The 15,690-nt window shown below is 35.1% G+C and overlaps 1 protein-coding gene across 1 annotated transcript in view; it reads right to left on the minus strand.

Moving 5' to 3' along the window:
• The window catches only part of GBE1 (1,4-alpha-glucan branching enzyme 1), a 262,701-nt gene that overhangs the window by 143,551 nt on the left and 103,460 nt on the right, over positions 1-15,690 (minus strand). The gene's annotated exons all lie outside the window — the stretch shown is intronic.

A 15,690-nucleotide genomic window follows, 5' to 3' on the forward strand; every position in this document is an offset into this window, starting at 1 on the left:
TAAAGCGTATTCTGAGAGTTTTTCTCCTTCAATTCAGAAGCAGTTCACAACCACGTTTTATAACAGTAATCCATATACATATAGATTCATATATCATTGTACAGGATCCATTTAGATTCTGTAGGCTGAAGTAGTGTTTTCAAACTTTTAGGAATGCTAATTGAATAAGTTCTGCAAGTCATTTATGAAAATCAAACAAACAAATGAAAACTGCCAAACTGATATTAGATGTGACTGTATAAAGTAAAAGAACCAATTGACTCTTGCAAACCTTTTCTTTTTATATTACATCTAAGTAGTCTTCTTACAGTATGGTAATGGTTAACTGAAAAAAATCTGTAAATCTGAAGTGCTTCTTCATATTCTGCAGGCTAAATTACAAAAGGGAACACAGTAAAATCTATGCAAGACACTCAATATTACTGAACAATTTACAGATAAATTCAGAGCACTTCGACAGCCCAGATGATAGAAAATAAAACTTTGTTCTTTAAACAATGGTAGTGAAGGCGGGGCGCTGATTTTATTACCTCAAGAACGCACAAAATTATTATAAAATTACTTTAGCTGTTAAAAGAAACAGATGTATGTGATATGCATTAAGAACATTTATGAACTTTTAGTTATTTTTATAATAGTTATGCCAAGGTAGACTACTTAGCCAGAGTAAATAGTTTCTACATGTAAGCATTACTCCATTAATATGAGTGTAGAGTTGATTCAAGTAAAATACTAATGTAACTTTTGAGATGTGCATGATATAACGAGTGGGGAAATTGAAAACGAATCGGCATAGAATAATCACATTTCTGTGATAATAAAAAGCATATAAATATAGACAGGCAGAGAGACAAGGAGAAAGACATTTTCCAAATGCCTAAAAACAGATCAGAATGAATATCCACAAAAACTGAAACAGTGAATGGTAGCAGGGAGGATCAGGCTGTTGATAATTATAAGAAAAGCTGCTTTGCAGTTTTCTTTCTATATTCCTTAATTGTTTTAAGTTCTGTTATCAATCATGTTTAATAATTACAAAAATGTAAAAGGGACTCTCTATAAATAAAAAGAAAAGCATTTCAAATAGAAAAATAGTTTTGCTGGGTTGAAACACATATCAAATGGCCTATAGTTCTCAAGTCTAAACATATATATATATATATATATATATATATATATATATATATATATATATATAAACATGTATGTATACATATATAAATATGTATATATATGCATATGGATACGGAAGTTTAACTTTTTTATCAATGCTATAAAATTCTAAAGGAAAACCATGTCAAAGGAAAATATTAGTTTTACATCTGTATGCTCAGGAAATTATGTAAACTGAAAATCTGTAAAGAATAGTTCGATTTCAGTCAAAATGCCATGCCTTGGCTTTCCAAAAGAGGGAGATATAACTCCACTACCACAAATATATCGATTTGATACAGAAATGATATATTCAAATACAACTTATTGAGTTACTGAAATAAAATAATTTTAAGAAAATACTTTATGTGTTTATTTTAGCCTTATCATTTTAATTGCCTAAGGAGAACAGTTAAATCTATGAAAAATATCATGATCCACAATAATAAAATGGAAGCTGCTCCAACTATTTTATGGAGCTATCAATTATGAAATAAAAATATGACAGAAGTCTTACAGTTGTTCAGATTTTGGAAAAAAAAAAAAAACAGATCAGAGACCACAGATGTTACGGTAACTACAAATTATAGGTTCTTGGTATTATCTGAAAATGAGATTTAGTAATGTTCAGCAGAACTAGAGACAGAATGCTATCCATTTCTTGCAGTGATTATTAAAAATATGAATACTAAATGCTATACCTGGGGGCTTCCTACTGAGATAACATACACAACACGTACTTTACAAATTAAAACAAACTTTTAAAAGTGTACTGCATCTTTTGAAAATAATAATATCTAGTTTCCAAATTAAGAAAAAGAAAATTAATCGATGAATTAAAAAGCTCAAGGCAAAGAAATAGTTGAGCTATATTATGATCAAATCAGACGCACCAATGATGAAAGAAGGGATCAAATCCCAGATATTAATTCAACTTGATAAAAGCAATGGTATCACTCTCTAGAAAAGTCTATTATAAAAACAATACAAAACTGTCCGTGGTTAAATACACACACACACACACACACACACACACACACACACACACACACACACACACATAAAATACAAAACACAAGAAAGAAAAATCAGTTGAAAACAGGGCACCTATTTATTCAGCATGCTATTTATCATATTTATTTATTTTATCCACTTTCTATGTAATTACAGTTAAAAATAGATGGTTGTTTGTTTCTCTTAATCAGCATGTGACCAAATCACCAAGTTTCCACACCATTTAATTAAGATTTGAGGTAGTTCATTACTACAGTTCTCTCAATTTCAGTATTTTGCAGAAAATAGAGTAGAGAGTAAACATCTCAGATAATCATCTCATAAGTGATTACTGTATCAACCTCTTATGACATGGGACAAAATATTTAATCTAGCTAACATCCACTTTCTTCAACTGAAACTGAGATTATAGTATCTATACCTCATAGGACTGTTAAGCAAGGATTAAACTAGAACAAGCTATTAAGCAAACAAAATGCATGAATATACTGAATACTTTAAATTATATATACATGTAAATTAAAACTGAAATGCTCTAACAATTTAAACTCATAAAAAGAACAGTATCCACGGAAGACTACTTATAGTCATGAAACACACTGCAAATGAAAGCATCTCTGCTGATATTTTCTTATTTATACCTTAAGCAAGGACAATAATTCATTTTGCAATGAGCATAAGTTGATATTTGTAGTCTCAAACCTTAATAACATGAAAAGATGCATGATTTTGGGCAAGTCGTAACTTCCTTAAAGTTCCATTTTCTTAACTAAAATAAGAATGTTGGACAAAGATGATCCCGAAATGTCCTTCTTGTGTGCAAACTCTAGGGTGCTCATTGTGAAGAGCAAGCAATATTTTGGGTACGTGTACATACATATATTCCTATATACAGATAGAGAGAGAAAACAGCACAATAAGAGAGTAATAAGAACAGCATATATAAGTTCTGAGGATGTGAAATAGATGTTTAATCGTGATGTTATTTCTAGAAGGCAGGGACTATTAAGCCATTCTGAAGAAGGAAATAGATTTGGAAAAGCAAAGCCAGAAAATGGGCCATTCTAGGAAGTGAATGGAATAAAGTAGATATTCAGAGATAGAAACAAACAAATGCAAAGAGAATAACAAAACCTGATTCTAGAGGACTACAGACACCTCCAAATAAGAAATTGACATGCTGAACAGGTTTAAAACAATTGATCAATTAATGAAGAAAATTAAAATGCCACACTGAGGAGTTCAGCTAAGTAGCAGCTAAAAAAGTGCAAAGTTCGTAAGTAACCAACAGAACCAGACAAATAACAATGATTTATATCATGCGATGATTTTCATCCTTCAAAAGTATCTTCAAAAATCTTTGGGTGGGACATGTAAAATATATTCAACAAATAAACTGAGGAATCAAGATATAAAATGAAACAACTAATTACTAAGAAATCAAACAATAACCCACAGTACCAGACCTCTTGCTGAAAGTTATTTCTATAAGGCCAGTAGTTCTAAATTTGCCACCCATCAAAATTAGTAGGAGCTCTTAAAATACACATCTCTTCCTGTGATGGCCATACAAAGCTATCTTTGAAAACTATTATCTTCTGTGGTGGACAAGGGAAGCCACTGGGGTAATTCAGACAAAAGGCAACGAAGGCCCAGGCTACAAGTGAAAGCACAATATTCAAAAAATCCTACAGAGGTAGAATCAGCTAAACTTCTTGACTAAAGGTAACTGTAACAGAAAGACAAAAGGTAAAAGAACTGTTAAGTTTACCATTTGGGGAGAACAAGAGAAGAGCATACCTTTTGACAGTGATAAGTAAACTGTAAGGTTATGTTGATTTACAAGTTAAAAAATGAGCTTGTTTCCTCATATTAAACGTCAATTGTACACTTGAATCTCATCAGATTACCTCACTTAGAAATTTTTGATTCATATGTATTACTGCAAATGTATTTTTGCAATATGTCCAGATATTTAAAATTAACAGCTGCATATGAGTGCATATGCCCAAATATATTTTGTGTCTTTGTATAGGATTAGCCTGCCTCATCCTTCCCAAAACCTCAAAGAACACATGCACTATTGAAACCCAGAACTAACAAATTAAACTATATTAAATTCACCATTTACTGTTCTAGAAAAATATCTTATTTAAACTAATTAGACCAGCAAAACAGAATTGTCTAATAAGTCTAAACTATAAAATTCCTTGTTTTCAAATATCTGTTACTTTTGAAGTTCAGTCTAATTTAAATTATGATCTTTCAAGTCTAGTAGAAGCCTCTCTTCATAAATAAGAAGTATTTATAAACGATATAAAGCATCTAATCTAAGAAAAGCAAATATTTGCTTGGTAGTATATAGTTTACATGTGTGAATTACCCTATAATAAGGCTGAAACACAAAGGTATGTATCCTTTTGCAAAGGCATCTCTCTTTTAGAATACGTTCCCACTGCCCATCAGCCTAGGAAATTTGTTTTACCTATTACTTATAAAATACAAGAAATTAAAATGTACTTTATATTTTTCAGCAAATTTCAGTGTAGTATGTTCGAGCAATTACATAAAACACAAAATAATTGTACTAAATGGTAAGTCAGTATATAGCTGATAGGTTTCAGGAGTTATAAGCAGAAACCGCCAAACTTGTTCTTGTGACTTGTTAGAGGTCACTTGAAAAGACCCTGGACTTGTCTTTACAAAATACGAAAGGTTCATGTGGTTACGGAATGCAGAAAATGTGTGTGCAATGGAAGAGCAGCATCCAATTCATGCCTGTACTCACAGTTTAATTCATTTCCTATAATATGCTTTTTCCCATTGATTAGATCTCATTGATTATTCACATCCAGTCCTTGTATTTGATTAGTCTCAAAACATCTAGCTTTTCTCATTTCCAATAGTTCCTTTCTTCATTAAGGATTCTCCATCTTCACTGTGGTAGTTTCATTTTGGTCTCATAGTCCCCTTGATCTCTCCCATAACATTTCATTAAGATTTCTTTTGAAGTTGTACAAAGATTTTATACACAGTTCCAAGATTCTTAAAATGTAAACGGTGAATTAAGAAAACGAATGTTCAAAAACACATAAAATTCTTCACATGAATGATCGCCAGGCACAGCACACTGACAAACACTCTCGTGGATTTTCAGTCATTGATGGGATTGATCCCATGAACACACCAGCTGAGTCTCAAGAAACAGCATTTTGTAGAGAGTGAGATAATGCTGATGTACAGACAACCATCAGATCCTGCTTTGTTATATACAAATTTATAAAATGCTTGGCCTATACTCACAAAGTCTTCAAACATGGGACCTTTCAAAGAATAAAACACATGAACGCTGAGCACACGCATGGAAAACTAAAAAGTTAAGATTAAGGAGCTTTAACTGAGTATCACCAGGCATTATTGAAAATGTTTTTATGCTCTCATCAATTCTAAGGGGTAAGTACTATGATTATTCCCACTATGGAGGAAGCCAGTGAGGGAAGCATGTAATTTGCCAACGGTCACACAGGTAGCAAGTGCTAGAAATGGCAAATGAACACAGGCCATCCGCATTTGTACACATCCTGCTGTTACCACACTACTCAAGAGGACATGAAGACACGTGTTCTCTGAAATACAGGTAGTATTGTCGCTGACATAAAGTCAAAGCAGGGTACATACGAAAAGTGTCACACTGCATCAAGTGTATATTAGATATTCAGGAAAGACATGGCACTGCATTGAATAAGGTTACTAGGCTGTAAGGAAACTCAAAGATGATTTGTTCTACCAGATGTATTATGACAGGGCACAATTTCAAATTTGTTTACCTTGAAAGAATAAAAACAATCATAATATTTCTTATTTACTATGGCTATGAAAAATCAGAATATAAAAATCTGCTTGAATACTATTTCTTTGGAAAGTTTTTGAAATCTAGTCGTTATATTTTTTTTTTTGAAGTGCAAACTGGGTACTAGTCAAAAGGCTCAGCTATGGAAATTGTTCAAAGCCATACAACGTATAAATGGCAAATAATGAACTGACATATCCCAAAGCCCTTTCAATCCAATTCAGTATACAAAATAATTTGTTATGACACTTAGCTAACAAGATTGTAGATGGACTCAAAATTAGTAAACAAAGAATTTAGGCTATTCCCACTTCTCTGATGCTTTGCCTTTTAAAAAAATTACTGTCGGAGCCCTAGTACGGGCTTAATATAAAGTGAATACATGAACTCGTATACCCTAACCTTGTGTTAAAGGAGATGGGATGAGGCAGGTGTCCATGACACTAAGGAGCTCTGTTACTGCCACTGTATAAGTGTCACTGATTAGAATCATCTGATGTGGGAAAATAAAGTAGCATATTTTGGGTAGTGAAAAAGGAAAAAGGCGGGGCAGGGGGGAACAGTCATTCCACAGAGACTTTTCCAGGCCTGAGTTTATCTCTGTACAAAAAACTAAAACATAAAATCTTGCTCAAGCACCCCTTTATCGCACCTGGCTCATAATACAATTAAAAACAATTGTATACAACTAATCAAAATAAAACCATCCTATGTTTACAAGGGACCTTGAAAGCTACGTATTTAGAAAGAAAGAAAGATTTGAGGACATGGTCCTGTTTTATAAAAAGTATCATTATCTAGTGGAATGGGCTCAAGAATGGGCTTTGGGACAGTTCTCAAAGTGCGGTCACTGCACCAGCAGCAAAGCATCACCTGGGAAGCTGTGAAAATGCAAATGTGCAGGCTCCCCCAGACTTACTGAATGAGACACCCTGGGGTGTGTCTTGAATAAGTGTGCCAGGTGATTCTGATACCCACTAACGCTTGAGAACCAGTGTCTAAAGGTACTGTTACACAGGATGTGATGGACATGCGTGTGGATGGTCTGAACGTGGGGAACAGAGAGAGCTGATGAGTAAAGGCAATGCCTCCTGTAGGACGACCACAGTGGATGGCCGAGGGCCATGTACCTTAGCAGGACTCAGCTGGGAGGTCAAGTTCACCGGAGCAGAGGCGACAAACGGACTGAGAAGCCCGCACAGTGAAGGGTCTCCTGTGAAGATACCGAAATCACCAAAACTGTTTCTATTTAAAATATTCTCTCAAGGATCAAATGAGACACTTTCAAAGGTGCTTTTGTTCTTCCCATTTTTTATGATTTTACCCTAAAATATTTTTGAGACAAGATCAATTTCAAAAGTTCTTATTTTAGTAAGATTCTGTGTACTCATGGTTGCCTTAAAAATGTTTAACCAACTTACCAATTTTAAAAACAGTCTTCTTTCTAAAAACCTTCTAATATTGTGTAAAATATTTGTTTAATTCCTTTCATTAATTATTATGGTAGGTTTATAGATAAATGCTGGCTCACACCCTTTCCTTCTTATCTGATGTTCCCGCAGAATTTATCAAAAAGAAAAAATGAAGGGTTAAATGTTTATTAAAAAATGCTCACCAATACACAAATTAAGTGACTAGAGTCAATATACATTCCGATTTATTAAGAAGGGAAGAAAACCATTCTTCTTGAACACTAATTTAAATTTTGGTATCTCAGATGCACTCATCCTGCTGCCCTATGCATTCTCTGTTACAGTGTGGTCGGTGTACATGCTGAATTTTGCTTTTCAAGAAAACCAGGTGAGAGCCTGGTTGCTGTCAGTGGCAGATTCTGCTCAGCGTGCTTTTACATCCCACAATGCTACATTTACATGCAGGGTTTTCATTGAAATCCTACTCTTATGTACGCAGAAACTGTTGTCAAAGTAAAAATAGCATTAAAATTGAGACTGGCATTTCATGAAAATTTGGACATCCTTCACAAAGTAGCGAAATTTTAAGCCTCACCTAAGAAGACCTAATGAATTCCAGATTGCTTTCAGATTTTACTTTCATTTTATTTGTTCAATGTTGGAGTTTACAATGATCTAAAGTATTGCACATTATGATTGCACATTATCAATAACAGCTATATCCTTAAGTGTATATTATTATCAGCCATATCCTTTAAAAATTCTTTCTTATTAAGGACACTACACTTTTTCTAAGTTATAATGAATCAATGCTTAAGAGTTTTAAAACAATGTTATTTCTATAGCACAGCAACAAATAACATAAGGATACATTACTTACAGTTGATCTGAGAAGTATAAAAAAAATGAAAGTTGCTAACACAAGGTTAATTCTTCTACTTCCTTAAAAAAATCCTTTTAAATGGCTAGGAAAATAAATGCTCGTTGTATTTTAAAATCTATCCTCTGTTTTTCCTTTAAATAAGACAGAACCTGTTGAATTTTAGCTGGACAAATGGCCCCAAGCTAAAACCATATTTCCCAGCATTTCGTGCAGCTCGGATGGCAAATGTGACAAGATCTGGCAAGAAGAATGTATGTAGAATTTCTGTGTTTGCATCCTTAAAAGGGAATACCTTGACCTCGTTCTCCTCTTCTCTGTCTGCGGGATACATACAGGTGGTGAGCATGGTTTGTCATGTGGATAACACACTTGGAGAGAGAAGACCTATCCTTTACAGGACCATGTAAAGAAACTGCTGTGAGTGTCCTATCCACAGAGCATCTACTGACCTGAACTTTTACTTCACAGAGAAACAAACCATCTTTCTTGTTTAAAACACTGTTATTTTAGTCCTTTGCCAAAACAACATAACCAATATATTACTTACTACGATGACTCAGAAACATGCCTCTCTCCCACTGAAACAAGCTTAATAAGGAATGATGAACTCATTAAGTCAGCTAAGTGTGGTCCTGGGCCAGAAAAACACACAAAAATCCACATATGAGGACTAGCATGATGGAGCCCCAGCGTTCACCTTGCCTGGCTCACCTCCCACCTTGTTTTGTTTTCTTCCCACTCATTACTGACTTCTCCCCTCCTCAGTCTAGCCCCACCAGCTTAATAAACAATTGTTTCTAGCCTCTGTCCTCAGCTTTTCTTTGTGGATATTTTAGTGTTTGACTTCTCTGACTCCATCATGCCACTGATGTCCTTCCTGGTAGCACAGATAGTCTCACTTCGCCAGGAACACCTCACTTTCTGACCCCTACCCCTTCAGCAGCCCCCAACCTGACAGGTCTGGCCACAGAGCTATTTTCACACTAGGCATAAGGACTAGTCTAGATTGAAAAAGTAAAATCTACCTTCCTTATGATGTTCTGATTTACATAGTTATAAACTAGCTACATGTACACATGTATGAATGCACGCACGTATGACGACTATCGGTATCATGAGATCAAACTGTCAGTGTGTGTGCAGTTTCCTTTGAAGAGTCTCATTATGAGCTGCCCTCACATTGATGTCATGAGGCATGATGTCAGTAGCCATGATTCTATCAATTACCTAACATCAAATATGTCATATATATGTACATACACACACACACACACATACATACGAGTATATATGTATTGTGTACACATCTTCATTTGTGTACACTTATACATATATAAATATATCTAGTCATTGCATATGTTTTATTGAATATTCCTAACAATTAAAAAATACATTGTTTTTTAGGGTTTTTTTTGTTCCCCAACTTTATTACTGTCACTGCCACTTGCTCATAGAGAAACATGCATTCTGAAAAGATATTGGGATTTGCAAAAGTTTATCATTTTAGCCAAGGGCTACGTTTGGTAATGTTTAAATATAGTTTTTAATTGCCCTATGTTGCTATAATAAATTATAGCAACATAGCATAATCACTAAGAACACACCCTCTGTAGCCAAACGCCCTGGGCTTGAATCCCATCTCTACCAACCATCAGCTAGTAAAGTTATATAACCACTCTGTGCCTCTATTTACTCATCTGGAAAATGGGGATAATGATAATAGGGCCTTCCTGATGGAGTGTTATGAGGAATAAACCAATTAATATTAATAAAGTGTTTAAAATACTACCTGGCACATAGTCAGTTCTATAAAATAAATAAAAGGAAAAAAAGAAGCATTTTACAGGGAAAAATCTGCTATTTATATCCTATTTTAGGCTATGAATTCTGGAAAGTCAATCATTAGACATTTTAAATTATGAAAATTATTTTACAAACTGTATTTTTAAAGGAAAACAAAGGAAAAAAAGGAGAAATGAAAGGATTAACAGATTTGTGGGATTTTTTTTTTTTTTTATTGTGCTTATCTCTGAAGGTGACTTTTTGGGAAAACGTATGTTATTTGTTCTCTGAGCTGTGTATGATTAGTTTCTTCATCATACACTGACGAATTAGGAAGGCTGCTGTGGTGTCCAGAAATCATCTGTTAAACAAAGTCAAAATTAATGATAATATTGAGTTCCCTTTGTGTTTGATTTTCATCTATCTGTACTCAATTATAAACGAGCTATCAAAGAAAGCTACCCATTAGCTGTTAATTTATAATGATTTCAGAGAGCAATCCCTATATTGCCATTGATATCTCACCCACATTCTCCTCCTGTCTGCAGGGCTTCAGCTGAAAATGAAAAAGGAAAACAAAACTACATAATCCAAACCTCTCCTCATCCTGAGCCTGGTCATAAAAAACACCGATGCACAGAAATCAGACTTAATACTAACAAGCTGTAATTAGATTTCATCTATGTATTTAAAAGAGATAACTAAACTGTTTCTTTCACCATAATTTATTGTACCTTGAATAAAAAAGACACAGATACAGTAATAGTATATCCCAGATTTCTACTTCATTGTGTCAAAAGTGAATATTCTTCAAAGTCAGAGAAAGTTTTCATTGAGGAAAATGTCTAAAACAGAGATGATATGTGCGTCGCCCCGAGAGAAATAACATCTCATTATTAATTTGGGATAAGAGTGGTATCATTCCATAATTGGACTTTTCTCCCTTCACAGTCCTCCCTTTAATGACTAAATATTCTAACCTCTGGCACATCTCATAGTGAATCCATTTTATAGACTCCTAACTTGTTCCAAACTATAAGGAAAAAGAATTAGACACCATCCATTTTTATACAGGGGATTTAAAGGAATACTAAAATTTTTGTCTTGATTTGTAATTACAAACCCTTATCTGCAGATTTACATACATTTAATTTATATTCTTCTTACCTCCAAAAAAAAAAAAACAGCTTACAATTTTAAAAGTGTAATAGTGTAATATAATTATTTAAAATAAAATGAGAAAGAAAAGTCAGCAGTTACAATGAACACGGTCAGAAGGAGAGAAAGGATATAGGGCAAGGAGGCAAGATAATAGTACAGGAGTCTGGAGTGGGATGGTTACTGCAAATGTACAACCCACTTAATTTTTAGTTTTCTGACACACTACAGAGGGAACCATGAGATAAAAACAAGCATTTCAAATCCTCAAGAGAAAGGCAAACTTTTCCTACTATTAGTTCTCTGAACACACTGACTCATGAAGATCTCTGTACTTGTATTAAAAGCAGCACAGGTTACCGGGTCGTAGTGGGGTAGGGAATGGTAGATGAAGGTGAAAGGAATCAAATATATGTGATGGAAGGAGAACTGACTCTAGGTGGTGGACACACAATGTGAGATATAGATAATGAATTACAGAATTGTACTCCTGAAACCTATGTAACTTTACTAATAACTGTCACCCCAATAAACTTTAATTAAAAAATAAAAAACAACAACCTAGATAATCCTACAGACTCATTACAATAAGCTGCAATTTCCAGGCCAATATTTATTTGTTTTGACCCTAACATCAACAGGACCCCTCCTATTAAGAGCAATTCTGTAAGTCTGAAATGCTTAAACTCCAAGAGTATAATTTTAAATTATGGACACACATAATTTTATTATATATATATACATTTATTTCACTTTCTGTATAATATGCACAGGCAAAAACATGTCCAACAGTGGCAAATGCACTGACCTGATGGCCCCTATCAATTTCATCCACACAGTCAATAAACATTTGTCGAGCAGCTTCTAGGAATCAAAAATTACTAGGTTCCAGGGACACAGAGATGATCAAACACTGTCCCGATCCTCAAAAAAATTCAGTCTAAAAATACATATCACAGTGAGTAAGGACGGAACAGGTCGTCTAGGGGTGTTTGTGGCAGAAATGGTAGTAGGTTAGTGGAAAGTAGAGTTTGGGATTATGGAAAACTTCACCAAAAATAAATAGCACATAGCGCTATATCCAAGACTGGGAGTTTGCCAGACTACTAAAACCAGGGAGAGAAAACAATGGTTGCCTTTGCCACTTGCTGAGACATGACCAAATAGCATTTGAAAAACTGCTTTATTAGTTGTGAAAGACATACTGAACTGCTATGGACTGAATGTTTTTATCCCTCCCAAATTCCTATGCTGAACCCCTCCCCAAAATGTGATGGGATTAGGAGGTGAGGCCTTAAAGAGGCCATCAGGATTGGATGAGGTCATGATGTGGAGCCCTCTGAATTTCGTTAGCAGCCTTACCAGAGCCAAAAGAGCGCTCCAGTTCCTCTCTCTGCTCTAAGCCATGTGAGAATATAATGAGAAATGGGCAGTGTGTAACCCAGAGAACAGCCCTCACTAGACCTCTACCAGGCTGGCACCCAGATCTCAGCCTTATAACCTCTAGTTTGTGAGAACAAATTTCTGTTGTTTATAAGCCACCTAGTGCAGGATACTTTGTTACAGCAAACTGAACACAGTGAGAAAGGATAAAAACAATCTAGAAAGGACTCCCGAAGCTTGGGTATGGAGGGCTTTGTATGGCAAACTAAGGAGTGTGGAATTCCTCCTAGAAGCCAGTGTTGTTCAATTCTTTTAAAACAGGGAAATCTTTATTTAGACATCATCATACATAGGAGATCAATTATTAAACGAAACAAACAAACAAACAAATCTCCTTATTTCAAGTGAGTGCTGGAATCTGAAAACTGGCCAGGTCAGCTTCTTGACACACAGTTTAAAATCCCTGACTATAACCAAGTTGGGGGTGAGAGAGCTCAGCAGAAAGGGTTTAAAGTAGAAGAAAAACATGAGCAGATTTCAAATCTTAAAATGATGACTGTAGTTATGGTATGAAAATGGACTGGGGGGAAAAATCAGAATTAGTTATGAGAATATGACCATTTTAGGAAAAGAGTAAGAAATAAAACCCTGTCTTAGGGCAGATGGTAGTGAAATTTTTAGAACATCAAAATAAAGAGGAAATACCAGTGGCTACCAGTAGAAAAGGCCAATTACATGCAAAAGAGCAAGAATCAAAGAGTAAGGATTTTTTTTATCAGCAAAACTGGATATAAAACAAAACTGCAGCAATGTCTTTACATGCTGAGAGTACACAACTTTCGATCTGGATATCTATAATAAGAAAACTTTAATCCTAGACAAAATGTGAACTATGTAAGATCTCAAGCCCTTGCTAAAAGAATTTCTATAGGATGTACCACAGGAAACCAAAGTGCTAACAAGTAAGCTGCAAAAAACAATGACGTATGACAAGTTTCAGTTGGCAGATGGTATAGAGCAAAAGGATATGTTACCTGTAGCATGATAGCATAACCAGAAACGATCACTTAAGAACTGCAGAGTAAAGGTCTATTCATTATGCTGTTTTGTACACCTGAAACTAATAATAAACATAAATATATAAGAACTGCAGAAAATTGAGGCCCTACCATAGGCCGTGACACAGTGGAACTCATTTGTATTATTTACATGAAATACTAATGTTAATATGTGCTTCATATGATTCAGAACGATAAATGAGGTTTATACTACTTCATTCATAGGACTTGAATTAAATTACTTTCATCAAGTTATTTGTTCTACTTTATTTTTATTTTTAAATCAGGATAGGGGAGGATAGAAACCAATGAACGGGAAGTGGGGATATGGAAAGAACAAAGGTACCTGACAGTAGGTTCTTCTTTCTATGAATTTTTACCATATGAGAAAAAAGAGAACACATATGGGGTCCTTTAACAGTGGCTGACTTTTGTTAATTAAAAATAAATGACTAGCGCTTTAATATATTAAAGGTTCTGGGACCCAATTCCAATGTAGTTGTCCCCATACCAACGAGCAATTGTGGGTCACCTGCTGGTATCCTACAATTCAAGTCAATAGTGACACTGTCTACCTGAGCTTCTGATAGAAGGCTCGAGACTGGCGGGTCCAACAACTCCCCCCATCCTTGGGTTCCATTGATTTGCTAGAGCCCCTCAGAGATCTCAGAGAAACATTTTACTTACTAGATCACCAGTTTATTACAAAAGGGTATAACTCAGGAACAGTCAGATGGAAGTGCTACATAGAGTACGGTATGTGGGGGAGGGTGGGAAACTTCCAAAATCTATCTGAACATGTCACTTTCCCATCTCCACAGGTTGAACACCCAGAAGTTCTTCAAACTCCATCTTTCTGGGTTTTATTGGAGGGCTTCATTACATAGGTTTGATTGATTAAATCATTGATTATTGGTAACTGACTCAATCTCCACACCCTCTCTCCTCCCTAAGGTCTGGAGGCAGGTCCAAAAATTCCAACTCTCTCATCACTTGGCTGGTTCTCCTTAGCAACCAGACCCCAAACGTAGGTGGTTTCCAAAAGCCACCTCATGAACATTTTAACAAAAACACCTTTGTTGGTCTCATCACTTTGGAAATTCCAAGAGTTTTAGGAGCTTTGTGTCGGGAATAGGGTAGAATACAAATACACAATACTTCTTATAAATCACAACATCATATTTATGCTCTAGAAGAGAGAGTACGAGTATTTGTTAGGGAAAAAAAACTAAGGGTAGAGATCAATAAGGGTAAAGAAGGGTAAAACAAGGTAAATAAGGGTAAAAAAGATCAATAAGGTAAAGTCCTGATCAAAAAGCAAACAGAAAAAAAAAGACAAGAAAGAACAGGTTAAAGAATATATTGGTCATTATTAAAAAATTATTGAGGAGTTTGTTTTTTTAAGAAATGCAGGACTTAAGAAAAAGCACAACAGGACCTCTGTCAAAGTTTAACAGTTATGTTGTCCTGTGATCTTTTCAGAGTAAAATTTCCTGAGACAGACTGTTTTAATCTCCTTATACATATATCTGATATTTTCATAAGTCAGTACAAGTCAAATTGACCACTGAAGGGGACGAAAAGTTTCGCCAACCCAAAACTGTGCCTTTAGGGATATTGATTTTAAGCTGATTATTAAGAAACAAAAGACTCAGAAAGAACCAAAAAGATTCAGAAGTAAAAGCCTCTCCGGGAAGGGCATCTAAGCATGTTCACCTTCTCATTAAACAGGAAGGGTCCAGGCTAGAGCCTGGTAGTGACAATCCCCCAGGTCCCATTGTTTCTGGGTTGCCTAGCAAGAATTGGCTTGCCACGTGGGTTCCACGCTTCCTCAAATCTCAAACCCCTGCCCACTTTCTCCTTTATCCAAAATGGCATATAAACCTCACCTGCCCGATGCATTTAAGGTCACATATCTTATGATACCCATGGCATGTACATCTATAATAAACTTGGTACATTTTCTCCTGTTAACCTGTCTCTGTTCATTTGATTTAG

Source organism: Rhinolophus hipposideros (assembly GCF_964194185.1).
Source record: "Rhinolophus hipposideros genome assembly, chromosome: 2".
Classification (NCBI taxonomy): Eukaryota; Metazoa; Chordata; class Mammalia; order Chiroptera; family Rhinolophidae; genus Rhinolophus; species Rhinolophus hipposideros.